The sequence below is a fragment of the Apteryx mantelli genome, chromosome 5 (genome assembly GCF_036417845.1).
Source record: "Apteryx mantelli isolate bAptMan1 chromosome 5, bAptMan1.hap1, whole genome shotgun sequence".
In the NCBI taxonomy this organism is placed as follows: domain Eukaryota; kingdom Metazoa; phylum Chordata; class Aves; order Apterygiformes; family Apterygidae; genus Apteryx; species Apteryx mantelli.
In genome coordinates this window covers 64,359,902-64,380,380 of record NC_089982.1, presented here as the reverse complement: position 1 = coordinate 64,380,380, position 20,479 = coordinate 64,359,902, and the positions used below count along the sequence as shown (strand labels likewise).

The window sequence follows — 20,479 nt, the reverse complement described above, 5'->3', positions numbered from 1 at the left end:
TTGAACACCCCTTCCTTCTAGGGCCCTCACCCATGGGATTCCTCCAAGGAGGTCCCTGAAGAGGCCAAAGTTTGCTCTCCTGAAGTCCAGGGTTGCGATCCTACTTGGTGCCCTGCTGCCTCCTCGCAGGATCCTGAACTCCACCATATCATGGTCACTGCAGCCAAGGCAGCCCCCGACCTTCACATCTTCCACCAGTCCTTGTTTGTTTGTTAGTACGAGGTCCAGCAGCACACCTCTCCTTGTTGGCTCCTCCACCACCTGTGTCAAGAAGTTGTCACCAATGCTCTGCAGGAACCTCCAGGACTGTTTGTGCCTAGCTGTGTTGTCTTTCCAGCAGATATCGGGGTGGTTGAAGTCCCCCATGAGAACCAGGGCCTGGGATCGTGAGGCTACTTGCAGCTGTCTGTAGAAGGCCTCATCGACTTCCTCTTCCTGATCAGGTGGCCTGTAGTAAACACCCACAACAGTGTCACCCATGCTAGCCTGCCCTTTGATCCTTACCCATAAGCTCTCGACTCGCTCTTCATCCACCCCTAGGCACAGCTCAATACATTCCAGTTGCTCTCTCACATAAAGAGCAACTCCGCCACCTCGCTTTCCTGGCCTGTCTTTCCTAAAAAGCACGTAGCCATCCATGACAGCACTCCAGTCATGCGAGCTATCCCACCATGTCTCTGTAATGGCAATGAGATCCTGGCCCTGCGACCGCACACATATCTCTAGTTCTTCCTGTTTGTTCCCCAAGCTGCGTGCACTGGTGTACAGGCATTTCAGGGAGGTGATCAAGCATGCAGGTTTCCCAGGAGGGGTAAAAGAGGGTCCTCCATAGCCACATCCCATGCGCACTTCCCTGGCTGCATTCACCTGTTGGAGGCATCCTGACTTGAGCAGTCTTTTGCCAACTACCCTGTCACTATAACTCTCCCCTTCCCCCGTCCTTCCTAGTTTAAAGCCCTCCTTACCAGGTTGGCCAACCTGTTGGCAAAGACCCGCGTGCCCCGCCTCGTGAGGTGGATCCCATCTCTCCCAAGCAGTTGTCGATCTTCAAACAGGGTCCCACGGTCGTAGAAACCAAAACCCTGTTGCGAACACCAGCGGCGCAGCCAGTCATTAACCTGGAAAGTCCGTCTCCTCCTCCTCTCATCCATCCCCCTCACTGGCAGGATTGAGGAGAAGATGACCTGGGCTCCCAGACCCTTGACCACCATCCCCAGAGCTCTGAAATCCTGCTTGATGGTCTCCAGTTTGCCCTTGGTGTCATTGGCGCCCACATGGAAGAGCAGCAGTGGGTAATAGTCCGAAGAATGGACGAGCCTAGGCAGTCTTTGCATGACATCTCTCACACGAGCCCCCGGCAGGCCACAAACCTCTCTAGACATGAGGTCAGGTCGACAGATAGATGCCTCCATCCCCTGCAGCAGGGAGTCCCCCACAACAATCACCCGCCGCTTTTTGCGGGCGTTCCGGCAGGGCACAGGGTGTGTTGTCCCAGGTACTTCCCTGGCAGCCATGCCCATCTCCTCCTCATCCTGGAGGGCACTAAACCTGTTCTTCAGCTTCAGGTCTTCAGGAGGAGTAGGAGCCTTTCTCCTCCCACGAGCAGTGACCAGTTTCCAGCCTTCTTCTACGATGTTATGATGTACCGTTTCACATGGCACAGAGCCCTCTGGCAACTCCACTGCTGCAGGGGTTTGGGACTCCTGGAGCTGCACAGTCTCCGAGAATACCCTGTCTATCTCCTGCTCTGCTTCTCGGATGCTGCGCAGCCTACTGACCTCCTCCCGTAACTCCCTTACCTGACAACACAGCTCGCCAACAGCAGCACACCTCCTGCAGGAGGGCTGGCTGCCAGCCCAGGCCTCCTGGAGAGGCCCCAAGCACTCCCTGCAGCCTGAGACCTGTAGAGCCACATCTACTGTCAGAGGGTCGGTCTGGGTCCAAGCCTCTGACACAGCAACTCCAACAGCCACTGGGGAATGCGCTGTGCGGCGTGTCATGACCATACTTGAGGAAGCGTACACCACAGGGAATGCATGCTGTTAATCACTTACTGAGGATCTGTTGCGGGTAAGGAATCTCTCAGCCTCGAGGAGTCCTTGAGAGGCCTTGAGAGGCATCCCTGCTCAAGGGGAGGTTCTGCAGTGCAGCCCGCTGCCATGCAGGAGAGCTCAAGGGGCTCTGGGCTGCCCCCTATTTATGGGGGGGAGATGATTGACTCATAGTCATATTTGCATACTAGACAGGCTTTAGTTGGCGCACGCTCAACCAGCCCCTGCATACGTGCTGTTTACAGGGAGGTCAGATTGAGGGGGAGAGAGCACTTCAGTGGGGGGTAAGGAGCACACCGTCACACTTATAATCCCCTTGTTTGAACTTGTTTGACTGACTTTGAATTTATCTTTGCATTTGTTGGCATTAGAACAGTGTTAGTTTTAAATGATTCAGCTTATCACTTGATTTGAATTTCTCTGCATAACTATTTGTCATACACAGATCATATTAGTATACTGATAAAAATTTTACATCATTGATGAAATTTTTAAATAGCATTCCAATATAACATTTATTCCTGAAGAAGTCCATTAGGAATGTGCGCATTAATTCATAAGATGCTTTTATTGATGATTATGTTCAAGGTCAGAAAATCTACCTATTTTTATCATGCCTATGCTTTATTTATATTGAATGCAGCTACTTATTTATTTCAACTTAGTATGCCACTCAATTTCTAGTCAAATCCTTAATACATTCCTACTGTATTACATTTATGATTTACTTTTACCAATCGTGTTTATAATTTAACCAAAGAGTGAAATATGACTTGTTTGACTTTCTCTCCTTCTGTAGACTGGCTTTAAAATTATTCCTGTTCTTAACCTTTTAATTAAATGAAACTTGTTTGAGCTTTCCTATCATGTGGCATGGAAATGATAGAAACTGTCCTGTCATTAGCATATTCATGGAATAAAGTTAATACTCATTCAATCTTCTTTAATGTTCAAAATATTCCAGGTTTATAGAACAGGAACTAAAGTGGGTCAGATCTCATCTAATACTTTTAGGGCTTTTATTGCAAATTTAAAAATTATAATTAGTTTATCACCTCACAGTGGACTGCAAAGCACTTTGTCACACACATATACAACACAAAATCTTTAAATGCTACTTTGACATTTCTGGTTCTCTTCTCATCAAAGTTAATGGCTTTATCACCTCTACTGTAAATGGGCTTTGTCTCTTTGTCTCTGTTAGCACTTCCTTTTTTTCTAGTAAAAATCCTGCCTGTGAGCTATTGAGATATAGCTTAATCAGGTCATTCCAGCCTTCTGTCATGATGAAGACATCAATCAGAAAAAAATACTGAAAATGTCTTGTTTTCTCAAGACTGCCTAAAAGCCTAGCTGAACAATCTTTGCTTTCAGAGGTAAGGAGGTTCTTTCTTCATGCAATAGTTAAAGAATCATTTTCTGGGAGTGGGTATTCTCAGTGTAGATGTCAGGGTTTGGGGATTTTTTTTTTCTATGAAATCTGTTTACAAATTAAATTCTCAACTCACAGAACAGAGAATATTAGAACATTCAAAGAGGAAGGCTGCTGAGGAAAGGAGAGATGTAAAAACCTCCCTGTTTACAGTGAAGAGAAACTGCTGCCCCAAAGTGAGTCTGTTAATTCACTGAAATGAGAAGAAGTACTCTGCCTTGTTCCATCCTTTATGTTAGTGGCTTCACTGGAGTTTCAAAGTTAATGGTGATATAATATGGGTATGTATATGAACATCTTCATTAGCATGCAGAAATCAACAAAGTTTAGATCTTCCCAACCTGAACATTGTGTTTTCTGCTGTGGACTGAAATGAACCCTTTTTTTTCCTTCCCTTTGATTTGAAGAAGAAAGTCACCACTCTGATGTTAGAGAAATTCTGCTTCATATTAATCTGAATTAATACAAACAGAATCATGTAATTATCCTTCATATCCATCTCAGTGAACACTTAAAATATTTAAATTGCTGAGTGCCACTGATTGTCTCTAGCATGAAGTCAAACTAAAACTGAACCATCTACCAATTTGACCCATTATTTTTTAAAAAATGTGTCTGGACTTACACTTTAATCATTATTCTGACGTCTGGTGACCTAACTAATGATCAAAACAGTGTTACTCTTCTGAATTAAAATTTAATCTGAACTACTATTCTTAAGTTTTAACAAAACTGAACCAAAAATTTATTACTTCATTTATACATTTTGGTTTCAAGTAATTTTAATTACATCGTTTTAATGTCATCATCTTGACAGTATTACTGAGACAATGCATTTGATGACGAGAATTCAATTCTCTAATGTGCTGAATCTTACATACGCTATAAAAGCATTAGTCCAGATCCAACAAAGTATCACACTTATTTCAACTGAAATAGAAGTTACAACTCCAAATATTTTTTTTGGTTGATGGCTAGAAATACTGCAAGACAGGTATATTTTTAAAAGACCCTAAAGTAGGTCACTGCTCTAAAGCAACTATATAATCCCAGCATACAGCTTGTAGCTTCTATCATGAAGAATTTCTTTAGTAGTCTGTTATCTGTATCAACAGCCATTTTTTTAAAATAAGTGATATATTTTTGATTCTGTGTGAGAAGTAAATAATACGTAATATGTAACTAAGACACTTTTAACATGCCTTGATAAGGAATAATGATGAGCCATGACCATTGTCGCACACATTCAGCTTACGTCTTTAAAGTTTTTTCTCATACTGGAGTGCACAACATTTCAGATGTTCAAAGAGCTATCCATATACATATAGACATGTTTATTAATGTAATGTTTTAAATTAATTTAGAAATAATACACCATTTGTCTGCTATTTCCTGTTGATATTAAGGGGAGATATACAGGATTGCAAATGGGATAATAAGCAGTATGATTAATCCTGTACCTTTGTAATGCTGGATCCAGTGATATACTAGGATTAAAACAAAAAGAGAGCAACTATTTAGAAACATCTTTTATCTGTATTTTGTGATTCAAGAAAGAATCATTCATCTATGATTAAGAGTGAAAAGAGCATAGCCTTAAGATATATTTACTTAATAAATTCATATACTTTCTCATTATTTAATCATGGTGTCCATTTATCTATAAGATTATAAGGAATTTCTGTTATTTCTAACCCAGACTTAGAACATATTTAATTTGGGTAGAAAATGAATGATTTAATTTCAGATGTGAAAGAAGGGTCTAGCGATTAATTTTCTAGCCTGTTACAGGGGATGCCTGGATGTAGCCTTTCGGTCTCCTGTTCACTTTCTCTGTAAATATATCAAAGTTATGTAGGCCAAGAGGTACAGAGCTGCTGAGGAGCTCAGTGGTGCTTGTTACAATGTCTGGATTCTTTGTGTTCTGCTATTTTATGGGATGTTCTGTGCCTTCTTAGTCTGTATGTATGTTCCTCAGTGTCTCAACATTTTATTCAGGAAAGACAGTGATAAAATAATCACCTAAATTAATCAGGAATTAAAAACTCCAGAAATGGACAAAGCATAAATGTTTAAATCTAGTCTCCTCCTGTTTGTCTGATAGGATATTGAACCATGAACTCTTCCCCGAAGAGAACCAGTTGCCCCAGCATAACCAAAGGTCAAGTTATATTTCACCAGGAACATGAAAAATCATTAAATGCTATTCTGTCTCTGTTGGAGCAGCAGTTAAACCTAATTCTTCAGCTTCTTATCACATTTTTCAATAATTACACTGTTGATAGTGCTGAGTAACTTTTTATACTATCAGGAAATTCCAGAAATCCTTCAAAAAAGTTGTCTACTTCTCCAGAAACCGACAAATTCTGGGTTATGTAGTTTAGCACTCAGACTACTGTGTGCTAATACTATTACTATTGCTGTTACTATTTTAACTTCCAGTTAAAAAAAAAAAAAAAAAGTGTGTTCTTTTTGGACTGAGATGGTAGATGAACACACTCTAATTATGCAACACTAGAAAAAAATCACGGACCTTCTCTCCTACTAGCTCTTGCCATTTAAGAATCTCAGTTATGCTGCCCTCTCTGTGCAAGAAAATCTAATCCATGACAAAATAGTTTGGAGTGTATTCCTGAAAGACTTTTCCTGGAAAGAGGTTCAGTTCTTCAGTCAAATTGAACATAGTTCGGGATTTGATGTATATAAAATTATGACAACTACTGGATTTTCTATTTTTCTTTTCAGAACATGTAAAAAATTTCTTGGGTATTTGTATGAACAATGTTTTTTAAAAGGGATGTTAATTTTAATGCAAAAGAAGAACTGAGAAAGTGGTAAAATAAAGACAAACAGCTTGAGACTAAATGGTGATGGCCAGGGATGGAGACCACAATGTGACAGTTGCAATCTGATTGAAAGTTTGAAGTGATCCTAGTGATCCTACAGTGGGTTTACTGAGCATGAATAAGCTCAGTAAATGCATGATGGGTCTGATGCATATGTAACATATTAGATCTATTGAATATGTTCTGCCAAGATGGTCTGCGCTTTTGAATTATAGGTGGGAATGGGTGAAAATCCATTTGAGAAAGAGTATGTCTGTTTTGTGTACATCCAGGGAAATTAACATAAAAACTTTTGTGAACAGGAAAAAAAAGTGGACAGATTCTTTCTTATCTTCTTTATACTTTTAAGAAGACAAAAATATCGCCAAATGGGAAGAGCAAAAAGATTTTTTAAAAGTGCATGCAAAAGGTGGTATTTATCTTAATTTATGAAAAAGTTAGGCATCTAGTCTCAGTTACCTACCTGTGGTTCTTCTGTAATTAGGGAAGGTAGACACTTTCAGAGGGTGATTCATCTTGAACATTTTAGACACCTACCCTTCTATAAGATTCTTTATGCCATATCCATTTCTATTCTATATTCCAGACTGGATAAAGCCCTGTGCAGCCTTGTCTGACCTGATATCTGACCCTGCTTTGGGCAGGAGGTCGGATTCAGATGACTTCCTGAGGTCTAGTCCAAGAATTATTTTGATCCTGTAATCCAAAATCTGTCACTAAAACATATTGCACTGGACACTTATGCATGCTTAAGGGATGGAAAACATAATTTTCTTCCATATTATAGAGTATTACAAGTTTTCCTCCTGTATTTGTTACTACGATTGCCAGAATAGTCCAGTCAAGCTCACAAAAGACTTTGTATTGACTTGACAGCACAGGTTTCAGGACTTCTCTGGGTTTTTCTTGGTCTGAGCCAATTTTAGCTAGTTTTAGCTGTCATATCATTCAAATAACTATTGCAAAAACTTGTTTTAGCTTAGTTTTAGCTTACAAGAAAAACAAGTAGTTTTTCTGTGTGGACTGAACTGCCTGTGATCTCAGTGCTGTGATACGTAATGTGGAAGAATGCAGATACAGGACAGACAGAGCTCTGCAACTGTAAACACAAATCACTACTATCAATTACTAGCCATTACTAGATAGTGCAGCCTTCTGAATCACATAAAAACAGTTTTAGAGATAATAAAGAACAGAAAAATTGAGTAACCGGCACTCAATGACAAGAAAGGGCACAAAAGGAGGCAGTGTTAAGAAAAGAGATAAAATTAACTCCTAGACATCATACTCCTTCCACCAAAGAAATTTGGATGGTGTCAGCCTGTTATAAGGCCCTCCATCTCTATTCTGCTTGAGAAAGATAGAAGTGTTAACCTTATGACTGAGAAGAACATTGGAAAGGTGAGCATAACACCAGAGAAAAGGGGCTGATAGTAGGAAGTTTATGTATAAAGATTTTATTTATGAGTCTTTTCTGTATTAGCTTGTGCTATGAGTGTTAAAATTGTTGCAAGTGAACTATTACAACTGTTTGTTGATCAGATTGTTACGATTTTAATTAAACTAATAGTAAATTCTTGGCTCCATATACACAGTGTGTTCCCTTTTGCCCATAACAAGATTTTGAGTGTAAAATCAGCTACCTAATTCTAAATGAGAAAATTATTTTGACTTTCCCTGGAATACCTATTTCCTCTTTCTTTGTCTTCTAGATAAATATTTTTGTAGCTGACCATAAGACAACTTGGGACTCTATTTCTGGGGAACTATATCCTTTTCATATTGAAAACAATTGTTCAAAATTATACTGAGTAGATTTTTTTCTCCATTTTTTTTTTAAAGATGGGGATCTTTATCAAATAGCTCTCCAACTGACATCCAGTGTAACAGTTTAAATACATAAGAGACTTAGTTTTGGACCTGAGAGACTCAGTACAATCTTTCCTAGTAAACACCTGGTAAACACTATCCTGCCTGTACAACAGGCAGTTTTTCCACAAAGAAGTGATATCATTGCCACCTGTCAGTTAGAGACAGCTGCCACTGCAGCCTGTCCTGAGAAATTCGCAGAGCCAGCATTTCATGTTAATATCTCATTTTGAGCTATTTAATTTGAAGCTTTAGGTGCCATGAATTCATCTTTGGTCTTTTGTATCACAATTAGTTTGTACTGTGTCTCATCCGTTTACTGATGCCAACAGCCATTGCTCAATAAACTGATGATAGATATGCCAACACATAGATAAGTTAGTTGAAAATAGAGCTGAATACTGTCAAGATCAATATATTTTTCCAAAGAAGCAGATGCTAGCAGTATCCTAAAATGGATAATGGGGAGGAAAGTGCAGTTTCTCTTGCCTTTTCTGTGGACAGTGAGCTTCTGAGAAGGCTAAACTAACCTGGGGCCCTTTCTTTAGGACACTGGCCAGAGGATTTTCTCTTGAAGTAAGGCCAAAGCCAGATTATGAAAGCTTTCCATTTGGGAAAATGCATTAGGCCACACAGCTTGGCGGTGTGAATCGAGGCAATGCAGCTGATGTGAGTTTTTTGTGTTTTTCAAGTACAAAAATAAAACTAGAAAGTGATATAAAAACTGAAGCCCAGATTCAGTTAACTCATGTTCCAAGTTATTGACTAACTTTGAATCTTCACAGACACTTAACCAACAGGAAACTTTATACAGAAAGATCTGGTAAATTAGGCGCCAAGTCTGAATCTGAGCCTAAATGTTCTATCACTCTTTAAGAAGAAGCCTAAGGTATTGGATGGAATGATACATATCTCTGTACTTCTAAATAAGTTCTAGTACTTATAACTCTGCAGGAGTAGCTATAACTGTGTCTGTCAACTTATTTCAATTAGATAGCACATGTCTGTTCTCACAGTGCTAAAGAGAAAGAACTCCTGAGCAATCAAGAAAATTTCTGGAATAGAGCAAGTGTATTTTCAAATGCTGACCATAGCAGATTGTAATACAGAAAAAAGAAACCAGTCAAGAAAAGTGAACAAAATCATCAGCTGTCTTTCAGGCAACAAAGCACTATTCGAATGCTCCCATCTGTTCTGTCTGGAGGGTGAATCAGTTAATCATTTTGTAACTTGAGCTTTTAGATGACTTTAATATATATAGAGAAAATTTGGTACAACATTCCTTCCCTGTCTCTTAGTAGACATTTTAATATTTTAATTGTATAATCTATTATTTTGTAATATACCATTCCATATGCAGTTGGCTGGCTTTTTATTCAGTAACCAAACCCAATAATGTTTAATATTTTTCCCAGATTCCTCCACTGAAAACTAAAATTGGAAAAAAAAAGTTAATAAACATTTGCTTTTCTACTTTTGCTTTCAGTCTCCTGCAATATACCTGAAATCTGACATATAACCTGAAATATAACCTGAAATACACCTGAAATATAACATAGACTTAGAGAACCAGTAACCTAGGAAGCACTTCAAGGTATCATCTCACCCACCTCCTTGCCTCCTTGCCCCTTTTAACTGAGACTCACGCTTTTTTTCCATCTGTCTTGAAACGTGGCATCTATCTTGAACTTGGAATAATACCTCTACTGTGGTCTTACCAATGATGAATAGAACAGAAAGATTGTTTTACGTGTCTTTAGTCCATATACCTGTATAAATGAATAGCAACATTTTGCTGGCTCACTTCCAATAGATCTTCAATAATCTTCTTTAGGTTTCTTTTCTTCAGAGGATCTACCTTAACAGTTCTTTAGTCTGTATGTCCCTACCTAAATTGGATATCTAAATGGTTCCATCTTGAACTCAGTCATTTTGATTAGTACAGTATAATAGTTTTCAGGCTGTGTCTTTCCTTTTTGAAGATAATTTTAAATTCTAATCCTTTCCTCTAATATGTTTGTATTTCTTCCCAGACTGGTATCTTCTGCAAACTTAATAATCATACTCTCTATTTTATCATTCAGGTACTGAATGAAAATATGTATCCCTTGCACACTCATTCTCCCAGGATGGACCCTTGCATAACCCCAGTTTATTAATCCTTCAATTGGGAACTACTTAAAACTGTTCCAAGTATCCAAGTTTATTTACTATTAAACTATTTAAAACAATCCAAGTATCGACTGTTACACAATTTTGTACATATTTTATGATATTTTATGTAGATAATGCATAATTTCTTTGTTGCAGATTCTGATCTGAAGGCTTAACCCTACAAAACTATACTGAACCAAAGTTCAATGCATTGTTTAATCAATATTAGGACATTAGGATGCTTGAGCCTCTCTATGAATTAGGTAGGGACATTAGACAGTAGCACCTAATTTGTACATACATAGTTCCTTTATTGAAATTAATAAGCAGAAGGCTAGATTTGTAAAACTAGGAGATGAGGAAGCTGTACAAACTTCAGCTGTAATTCCTTTTTGTGTACGCAGGAATAAAAAATGCTTAAATTCCAATTACAAGCACAAAACCATGGGCTATTCTAAAGCAAACTGCTTTACTTGTCTTGTTTTCACAGTTCCATTTCTGATGATCTCTGAAGATGCGCTATTTTTAGTGGAATGTCATTATTAGGACATGCACGTCAAACTCAAAATTGCTTTTTTTTCCAGAGCAAATCTCAGGTTTTAATAAAAGCTGATCTCCTTTCAGAAGATAACTGCTAGACTACAGAATCAGACTTATGGAATTAATCAGTGCCTTTCTATTTGGCTCAGTGACTATCTAAGTAGCTCAGATGAAGTGGAATAATTGCTCATAGATTATCATATTGGTTAGTGCTAAAGACAGTCTGTGATGATGTAGTATATTTTATTTCTTATTCTTATGGAGCTTGTCAGAACTTAATTATTCTGAGATTCCTATTTTTCTGACAAATTTGGTGGAAACTGGTGAATGAGTTCAAAAACTATTAGCAAGGACATGAACAGATGAATAGATAAATGACATGATGCAGAAGTCCTATTTCCATAAGAAACCAAGAAAAGTCTGTGTATTACATGCAATGTAGGGGCAGCAGACAAATTCCCTGTTATTTGTGTCTTTCAGATAAAATCTAAAAAGGTTACAGAAAATAGAATCACAGAATCACTAAGGCTGGAAGGTACCTCTGGAGATCATCTAGCCCAACTCCCTTACTCAAAGCAGGTTCACCAAGAGCAGGTTGCTCAGAGCTGTGTCCAGTCAGGTTTTCAGTATCTCCAAGCACGGACACTCCACAACCTCTATGGGGAACACGTTCCCCTGCTTGACCACCCTCACAGTAAATGAGTTTTTTCTTATGTTTAAGTGGAATTTCCTGTATTTTAATTTGTGCATTTCCTCTTGTGATGCCACTGGGCACCACTGAGAAGAGTCTGGCTCAATCTTCTTTATTCCTTCCCATCAGGAATCCACTCACACAGATAAGATCCCCACCACAGTCTTCTCTTCTCCAGATTAAACAATCCCAGCTCTCTCAGCCTCTCCTCCTATGACAGTGCTTCAGTCCCTTAATCATCTTTGTGACCCTTCATGGGACTCACTCCAGTATGTCCATGTCTCTCTTGTACTGGGAAGCCCAGAACTGGACACAGCACTCCGGATGTGGTCTCACCAGACAGCAAAGCTTAGATTCAAACATTGAAAGGACAGCTACATAGCTTTAAAAGACTATTCTAAAGAACTAACTAGATGGTTAGTTTGACTACAGAAAGGGAGAAAAAATGGTTAAAATGCATTTTGTAGAAAAAGTATGAGATGTAGCTTGAACCATAGCCCATTGGAACACCTAGGTAGACTCCCCAGAACTTCACTGTGCTTTGAAGGTTGAAGTCACATTTCAAAATGAAAGACTGTGAAATTACTAGTCAAAAATGAATGATACTTACAACTCCTTTAAAAAATATATGGCAAATGCAGCCGTCTTCCTCTAACTTATACAAGTTTCACACTGAATAGCTTCACAGACCTCCATAAACTCACTCCTGTTTGAAAGAGAATGAGATTCAGTAATTGAAGACAACTGGAAAATACAGAAGGCTGAGTAAAATGTCTAATGATTGTGTAGTGCATATGGTACTGCCATAGATTAGGATTTGCAATTGTGGAATGGACAGAGAGGAAAGACATGTAACTAATATTATATAACATTATTATCAGATTCCACTAAAATTCTTTGTGCACTCTGGTATCCTGGTTGAAACAATAGGCAAAGTACTCATATAGAATATGTCTTTTTGTTTCACTTCCCTCCCACTAGCCTGACTCTTTCTTGGAACCCTCTCCTTTATATTTACACACACAAAAATCTCATGTCTCACTTCTTAAAGTAAATCTGACTCCAAGTAAATGGCGGTGTGTCTTAAGACAAATGGGAAAAAATAAGAAAAATAAAATAATATAAAACAAAACAAAACAAAATAAACATTCAGGAAAGACTCTCTCCTCTATAAAAGACTTGCCATGGGTTTTCTTTGTGAGACTGAGGTACTAAAGCAAAGAATCGGGTTCTCTGGATGTCATTGTTTTCAGCTCTTGCTTGGGATTCCCTTGGAATAAAAACCTCCCAGTCTTTCAAGAATTCTAAACTTAAGAGAAGTTCTTCATCAAACAACTTCAGGAAGAAACACACAGCATCATAATGTCTCATAGAGGTGCTGTTAATCTGAATCTAGAAGAACTTCTTAGAAGAACAGTCTCTTTGGAAAAAAAAGCACCTTAAAATCTCCCTCCCTTAATCCGAGTACTCTATACAACCTGCAGTGTCTGTTCTGTATTGAAAATCTCATCAGTTTCACCCTTTTACTGATTTTTATAAAAGAAAAATATTATTGCCAGCATTTGAACTGTGTAGACTCTTTGCAAAAGTTATTTGGAACTATTTGATATGTTGTGTTCTGCCCTGCCAAGCCTAGCTTCTACAGAAATGTTAAAAAATGGACCTATCACATAGCATATTCTACAATTTGTTTGTTTGGGATACAAGAGATGTGGGTTTGAAGAGGAAATTAAACCTTTATCTCCCATATTCTACATAAGTATTCTATCATTAGGCTACAATGCAAAAGGATGCTGGTGCTTCAACTACTGCTTCTTCATCCTTCAGACATTCTTTAAGATTGATGAATCCCAACATTTATGTTTCTCCATGCAAAATCAGCAGGCGAAGATTCTTCCAGCGAAGAATCCCAAATGCGCAGTGCAAAGCACATTTCCTATCATTTAGCTATAGTGACTCTCACTCAGCATTCAAGAACACTGGCTTGTCCTACTGATGACTTAGATCCTTTAACAGTCATTGCAGGAGGGGATGCTCCACGAAGCTTATTTTTGTCTCATTAATTAGGATACATTAGGTTAGGTTATATTCTATGATCAATTTTGTCCAAGCACAAAAAAATCTGGCAATGGAAACAGATGGTCTGAATTATATTTTTTCAGGACATATCACACAGTATACAGATACGAGTGATATAACCTTTTCTTAATGGTGTAATTATGTTACAACACACATTCAAAAATTAGATTTAACACTACAGTAGTAAATTTGTGAGGAAAGTATAATAGTTTTAAGCTGTTAATAGATATTTGTATTATAAAATAACAATTATATTTAAAATCTATTGACAAATTCAAAATAAACACTATGTGGAAAGTAGTTTAATAATTTTCATTAATAGCTGCTAAAGTATTTTATAAATACTACAAATAATAGCCTTCCTTACTTTAATTATTTGTAGGTTGATGAAATTTCAAAATCACAGGTCTGTTTCTATATATTGTCAACAGTGCACGCCATTAATTTCAGAAAGCTGTGATAAATTTATTGTGAAACTCTGGCTGCCTTACAGTCTTTCCCCCTAACTATTTAAGATTCAATTTTACTTCCTAGTGTGCAAATTAGCATAACTTCAACTGACCCAGTGTAGAATACATATAGGCAGAATAGGTAACTGGTTTTAATAGAGTTGGAGTTTGAGGTATTTATAAACTACATTTTGAGAGGCATTTGTTTGTGATTACAGGAGTTGGAGTTCCTTTCACTAGGTTCAGTTTACCTACGTATATACGGACAATTCATGTTTTTGTGTCCTAGCAGTTATCTTGGGGGAGAAAAAAAAATCTTTCTTCAGAAGTTGTACATTATCACATACCTCTTAAGATATGATCAAGGAGAGGAGCCTTTGAAATCTTTCCACACTTGCCAAGGTCCACGGCTCAAAGTAATGTAAGCTGCAAGCTCCATTTCACTTCCTAATTCCTGCAGAAAATTACATTCACTTTTACTCTTCAGGAGTTTCTCTGAGTAGGAATTACAAGCCACAAGAAATTTAATCCCTACATTCTTTTGAGAATCAAGAAGATTTTCTTCCGTTCATGTTTTTATAAAGAAAAGTTCTATGTTGAAAATATTACTTATATCATACACAGCACAGAAAACTGAGCTCAGTGTCTTGTGCTAAACTTGCTAAAATGCATAGTATTCATTTAAGCATAAAAGTATATTATGTGCATTGGGGGGGTTGGTATCGTACCATGTACTAGGCATTGCATGAAATTAGCATGTATACTTGTTAACTTTTCTCACTACTTAACTTCCTAGTTTGTTCAGAACAATTTCTTGAATTATATTTGAATCCCCCCTTGAACATTTCTCTGTGTTAATATCATGAAATAAAATCAAGTCTGCCACTACAGATACCTTACTAATTTTCAATTAAATTTGATTTCAAACCATAAAGTGTTAGATACCTCACAAAACAAAAGATGTGGTTCCAGCCTTAAAGATCTACTACAGAGTGACTAGGAACAATAAATGTTTGTGTGATAAATAGAAAAATGAAGGATAGGGAGGAGGAAAGTTGAAGATGACAGACATCAGGGAAGATATTCGTCCTCTCAGGGCTCCGACAGACTAAGGGGAGCAGATGTAAGTCAGTCAGCTGCAGCTCCTACCACCCCCACTCGTCCTTCCCACCCCACTGACAAGCGCAGTTGCCCCTGAGGCAGGTCCATCTGATCCTCTCACAAATCAGCTCCAGCGTCACCTCAGTTTCTAGGCTGTCATATTAAACAAAATCAGAGTCAGTTTAACTTAAGATATGGGATGAAAGCTGCGGTCATTTTGCAGGCAAATCAGACATCCTTGCCTCAGGGGAGGCAACGTTGGTCAGCAGGGCATGGCGGAGTGCTAAGGGCAGTAACGGTTTCAGCTGTTCGATTTTAATCCACTTCTGCATGCCTGTCAGAGGTTTAAATTAGTTTAACCACATGATGTAAACTCTTTGTGTGATTTTAAGAGCCCTGCAGCATCATGTCAAAAACATGCCTACTTCTGTGTGGTGCTCTTAAAAGTATTTACATTACCTAAAGAATGTAGAAATAATTTTGCCCTCTGTTATATTCAGCGGAAGATTGTGAGAACATATGTGTGTTTACATATTCTTAGGATTTCAATAGACTGTACCATGAAGCAAAATATATGCTAAGAAACTATCTACAATATTTTATGTAGAAAAAAGATGATGTAAACAGATTTCAACACAACCCAACAAACAGCTTTTGCTTGAGAAGTTTGGCTTGTTGGATTTTCAAAGCATCAGTGTTCCAGAATACAAGAAAGACCTAGCCTATAGTTTTCCCTTTTCCCTCCCAAAAGAATTATATGATTAGGTTGTACCAGCTTATTAGATAGCTGGAAATGGCCCAGAAAGTTGTTGGACACAAACTGCAAGGTTTCAGCAGCAGGGGCTGCAGCAGGGCCCCCTGCGGGAGGAGCCCGCGAGCCGCCCTGCACCGGCCGCAGCTGGTTCCAGCCGCCTCTGACACGACAGAACCAGCCCTGCGCGGGGAACCGCCGCCGGGCAGGGAGCAGCTGACGCCTCTGCGCAGGCGCCTGTGGCAACGGGCGGCCGCTGCCAGGGGCGGGCGCGCACGTGAGGAGACAAAAGGAAAAGCATGAGAAGACACAAAAGGGAGCCATGTAGGAGGAGACCTAGCAAGACACACACAAGGGAACACACAAGCAGAAACATGAAGAGGCACGTTTTTGGAGAAGCAGAGGAGACACGTGGAAGGAGACAGTGTTGGTGATGCAGCGGATGTGCACACTGGGCAGCCGGCGCACCACACTGGTGGAGGTACGTCTCGGGGGAACTGCACCCCGCAGGGCACCCGTGCCAGGGCAGGGACACCCCTGAGGGGACTGCAGCCTGTGGGGGACCCAGGCCAGAGGAGAGGCACAGTAAGAAGCAAGGAGCAGCAGAGTGAAACAACAGTGCACTGACCCCAATCTTCTGTGTCGCCTGTTGCCTCACCAAGCTGAGCTGAGCAGGAGGGCCTGACTGTTAGGTGAGGCAAAAACAAGGGGAATTGAGAAGGGGGGAAGGGAGATAACAAGGTGGGAAGAGGAGTGGTAGACAGAAGATGAGACTGGAGAAGGCAGAGGAAAGGTGTTTCCCTAAGTATTTAATTGTTCATTGTCTTTATGTTAATGAGCACTAAATTAAATTAAATGAAATTCCCTGAGTCCAGACTGTCTTGCCTATGACAAAAGTATGGATCATAAAAATCTATTTGTTCTGGATATTACCTACTCTTTGGCTTCTTTCATAGGATTTCATTCATTTGCACATCTTAGTCAAGTCAAAGACATACTTTTTCTGCAATGTGATAGCACATTTTATCACTGCATTTCCTTGCTATTATAGTTTTAATACCATATATATATGTATATGTACACACATATGGATATACATATATATACACATATGAAATATGTGTTGGGGATCCAGAGATCTCTGTTGTACAAGTCTCATAAAAGAAAATGATTTTGGAAGACCTGTAAATATTCAGCAACAGGGTTTGGACACAAGTTTTCTATCATGTCACACTTACACAAGGAATATTCTCATTTTGGCCGTGCTTACAATATATCTAGTTCTATTGATTCCAGATAGATTGAGAACCTTTGAAAGACACTGTTTATTAACATTCTCAGACACTAAACTTTGGTTCCTTTATGATACCAGAAATATCAGAAATTTGGAAAAGAATAGCAACCTGTATTTAAAAAAAAAATTTTTGATGAGCAGCCTATATAATTAACTTGTTAAATAATCTGAAGTAATATTCCATACAGATGCTCACAAGTGAACAGAGATGAAGTGCTCCTCCGGACAAACAGTAAAAGGGAGATCTAAGTTGAAAGTGAGGATAAATACTATCACTGATTGTCAGTCCTTGCTAAACTGGTTGTTTGCTGTGCTGGGTTGCTAAAGTGTACAGGCATACCTCATTTTATTGCACTTCGCAGATACTGTGTTTTTTACAAATTGAAGGTTCATGGCAACCCTGCGCCAAGCAAGTCTGTCGGCACCATTTTTCCAACAGCATGGGCTCACTTCGTGTCTCTGTGTCACATTTTGGTAATTCTCGCAATATTTCAAACTTTTTCATTGTTATTTTATCTGTTATGGTGATCTGTGATCAGTGATCTTTGATGTTACTATTGCAATTGTTTTGGGGTGCCGCAAACTGTGCCACTGTAAGACGGCGAACTTAATCAATAAATGCTGTGTGTGTTCTGGCTGCTCCACTGACTGGCTGTTCCCCCATCTCTCTCCCTCTCCTCAGGCCTCTCTATTCCCTGAGACACAACAATATTGAAATTAGGGCAATTAATAACCCTACAATAGCCTCTAAGTGTTCAAGGGAAAGGAAGAGTCACACGTCTCTCACTTTCAATCCAAAGCTAGAAATGATGAAGCTTAGTGAGGAAGGTGTGTCGAAAGCTGAGACAGGCCGAAAGCTGGACCTCTTGCACCAAGCAGGTAGCCAAGCTGTGAATGCAAAGGAAACGTTCTTGAAGGAAATTCAAAGCGCTGCTCCAGTGAACACATGAATGATAAGAAAGTGAAACAGCTTTATTGCTGATATGGAGAAAGTTTTAGTGGCCTGGATAGAAGATCAAACCAGCCACAACATTCCTTTATACCAAAGCCTGATCCAGAGCAAGGCCCGAACTCTCTTCAATTCTGTGAAGGCTGAGAGAGGGGAGGAAGCTGCAGAATAAAAGGTTGAAGCTAGCAGAGGTTGGTTCCTGAGGTTTCAGGAAAGAAGTCATCTCCATAACATAAAAGTGCAAGGTGAAGCAGCAAGTGCTGATGCAGAAGCTGCAGCAAGTTATGCAGAAGATCTAGCTAAGATAATAGATGAAGGTGGCTACACTAAACAACTGATTTTCAATGTAGATGAAACAGCCTTCTGTTGGAAGAAAATGCTATCTAGGACTTTCATAGCTAGGGAGGAGAAGTCAATGCCTGGCTTCAAAGCTTCAAAGGACAGGCTGACTCTCTTGTTAGGGGCTAATGCAGCTGGTGACTTTAAGTTGAAACTAATGCTTATTTACCATTCCGAAAATCTGAGGGCCCTTAAGAATTATGCTCAATCTACTCTGCCTGTGTTCTATAAATGGAACAACAAAGCCTGCATGACAGCACATCTGTTTACAACATGGTTTACTGAATATTTTAAGCCCACTGTTGAGACCTACTGCTCAGAAAAAAAGATTCCTTTCAAAATATTACCACTCATTGACAATGCACCTGGTCACCCAAGAGCTCTGATGGAGATGTACAACGAGATTAATGTTGTTTTCATGCCTGCTAACACAACATCCATTCTGCAGCCCATGGACCAAGGAGTCATTTTGACTTTCAAGCCTTCTTATTTAAGAAATACATTTCGTAAGGCTATAGCTGCCATAGATAGTGATTCCTCTGATGGATCTGGGCAAAGTAAATTGAAAACCTTCTGGAAAGGATTCACCATTCTAGATGCCATTAAGAACATCATTGGTGATTCAAGGGAGGAGGTCAAAATATCAACATTAACAGGAGTTTGGAAGAAGTTGATTCGACCCCTCATGGATGACTTTGAGGGGTTTGAGACTTCAGTGGAGGAAGTAACTGCAGATGTGGTGGAAATAGCAAGAGAACTAGAAGTGGAGCTTGAAGATGTGACTGAATTGCTGCAATCTCATGATAAAACTTTAATGGATGAGGAGTTGCTTCTTATGGATGAGCAAAGAAAGTGGCTTCTTGAGATGGAATCTACTCCTGGGGAAGATGCTGTGAACATTGTTGAAATGGCAACAAAGGATTTAGAATATTACATAAACTTAGTTGATAAAGCAGCAGCAGGGTTTGAGAGGATTGACTCCAATTTTGAAAGAAGTTCTCTTGTGGGTAAAATGCTGTCAAACAGCATCACATGCTACAGAGAAATCCTTTGTGAAAGGAAGAGTCAATTGATGCGTCAAACTTCATTGCTCTCTTATTTTAAGAAATTGCCACAGCCACCCCAACCTTGAGCAGCCACCACCCTGATCAGTCAGCAGCCATCAGCATTGAGGCAAGACCCTCCATCAGCAAAAATATTATGACTCTCTGAAGGCTCAGATGACGGTTAGCATTTTTTAGCAATAAATTATTTTTTAGTTAAGGTATGTACATTGTTTTTTTTAAGCATAATGCTCTTGCACACTTAATAGGCTACAGTATAGTGTAAACATAACTTTTATATGCACTGGGAAACCAAAAAATTTGTGTGACTCGCTTTATTGAGATACTTGCTTTATTACAGTGGTTTGGAACCAAACCCGCAATAATCTCTGAGGTATGCCTGTGTTCTGAATTACTTCAGTGATTCAATCAGACACGTATTCTAGGTTCTCAATTCTTATTTCTTATCTTATTTATCTTTCTTCTTTTGTGTGTCCTCACATATCTCCTCACGTGTGTCCTTTTGTGCCTCCCATTCCCAGGAGCTGCTGCTCTTTTTTAAATATTTCTGAGAAGAGGTGCCACATGCTCCTTTTACTGGTTGAAGTTTTGGCACACAATGGGCTGTTTTCATCCATTTCAGAGATGGCTGGAACAGACTGTGACTGGTGCAGGGCAGTTCCTAACCTCCTTCCACACAGGGCACTTTCTTAGCTTGTTTCTTAGCTTGTTTTTTCTTATTCTTATATAAGAATGACTTTATAACATTAGTTTATTTGAAGTTAAAGAGATGCCAAAATAAACTTGCACATATGTAAAAAAGTTTATAATGTTCCTTCCAGATTTGGCTATGGATTCCCAATATAAATATTTAAAACTAATGTAGCTTCT

At 39.1% G+C, this 20,479-nt stretch overlaps 1 pseudogene; it reads left to right on the top strand.

Annotated features, from left to right (window-relative positions):
• The first annotated feature begins 18,003 nt into the window (after positions 1 to 18,003).
• On the top strand, positions 18,004 to 19,776 carry LOC136992230 (tigger transposable element-derived protein 1-like; annotated as a pseudogene).
• Positions 19,777 to 20,479: the final 703 nt, after the last annotated feature.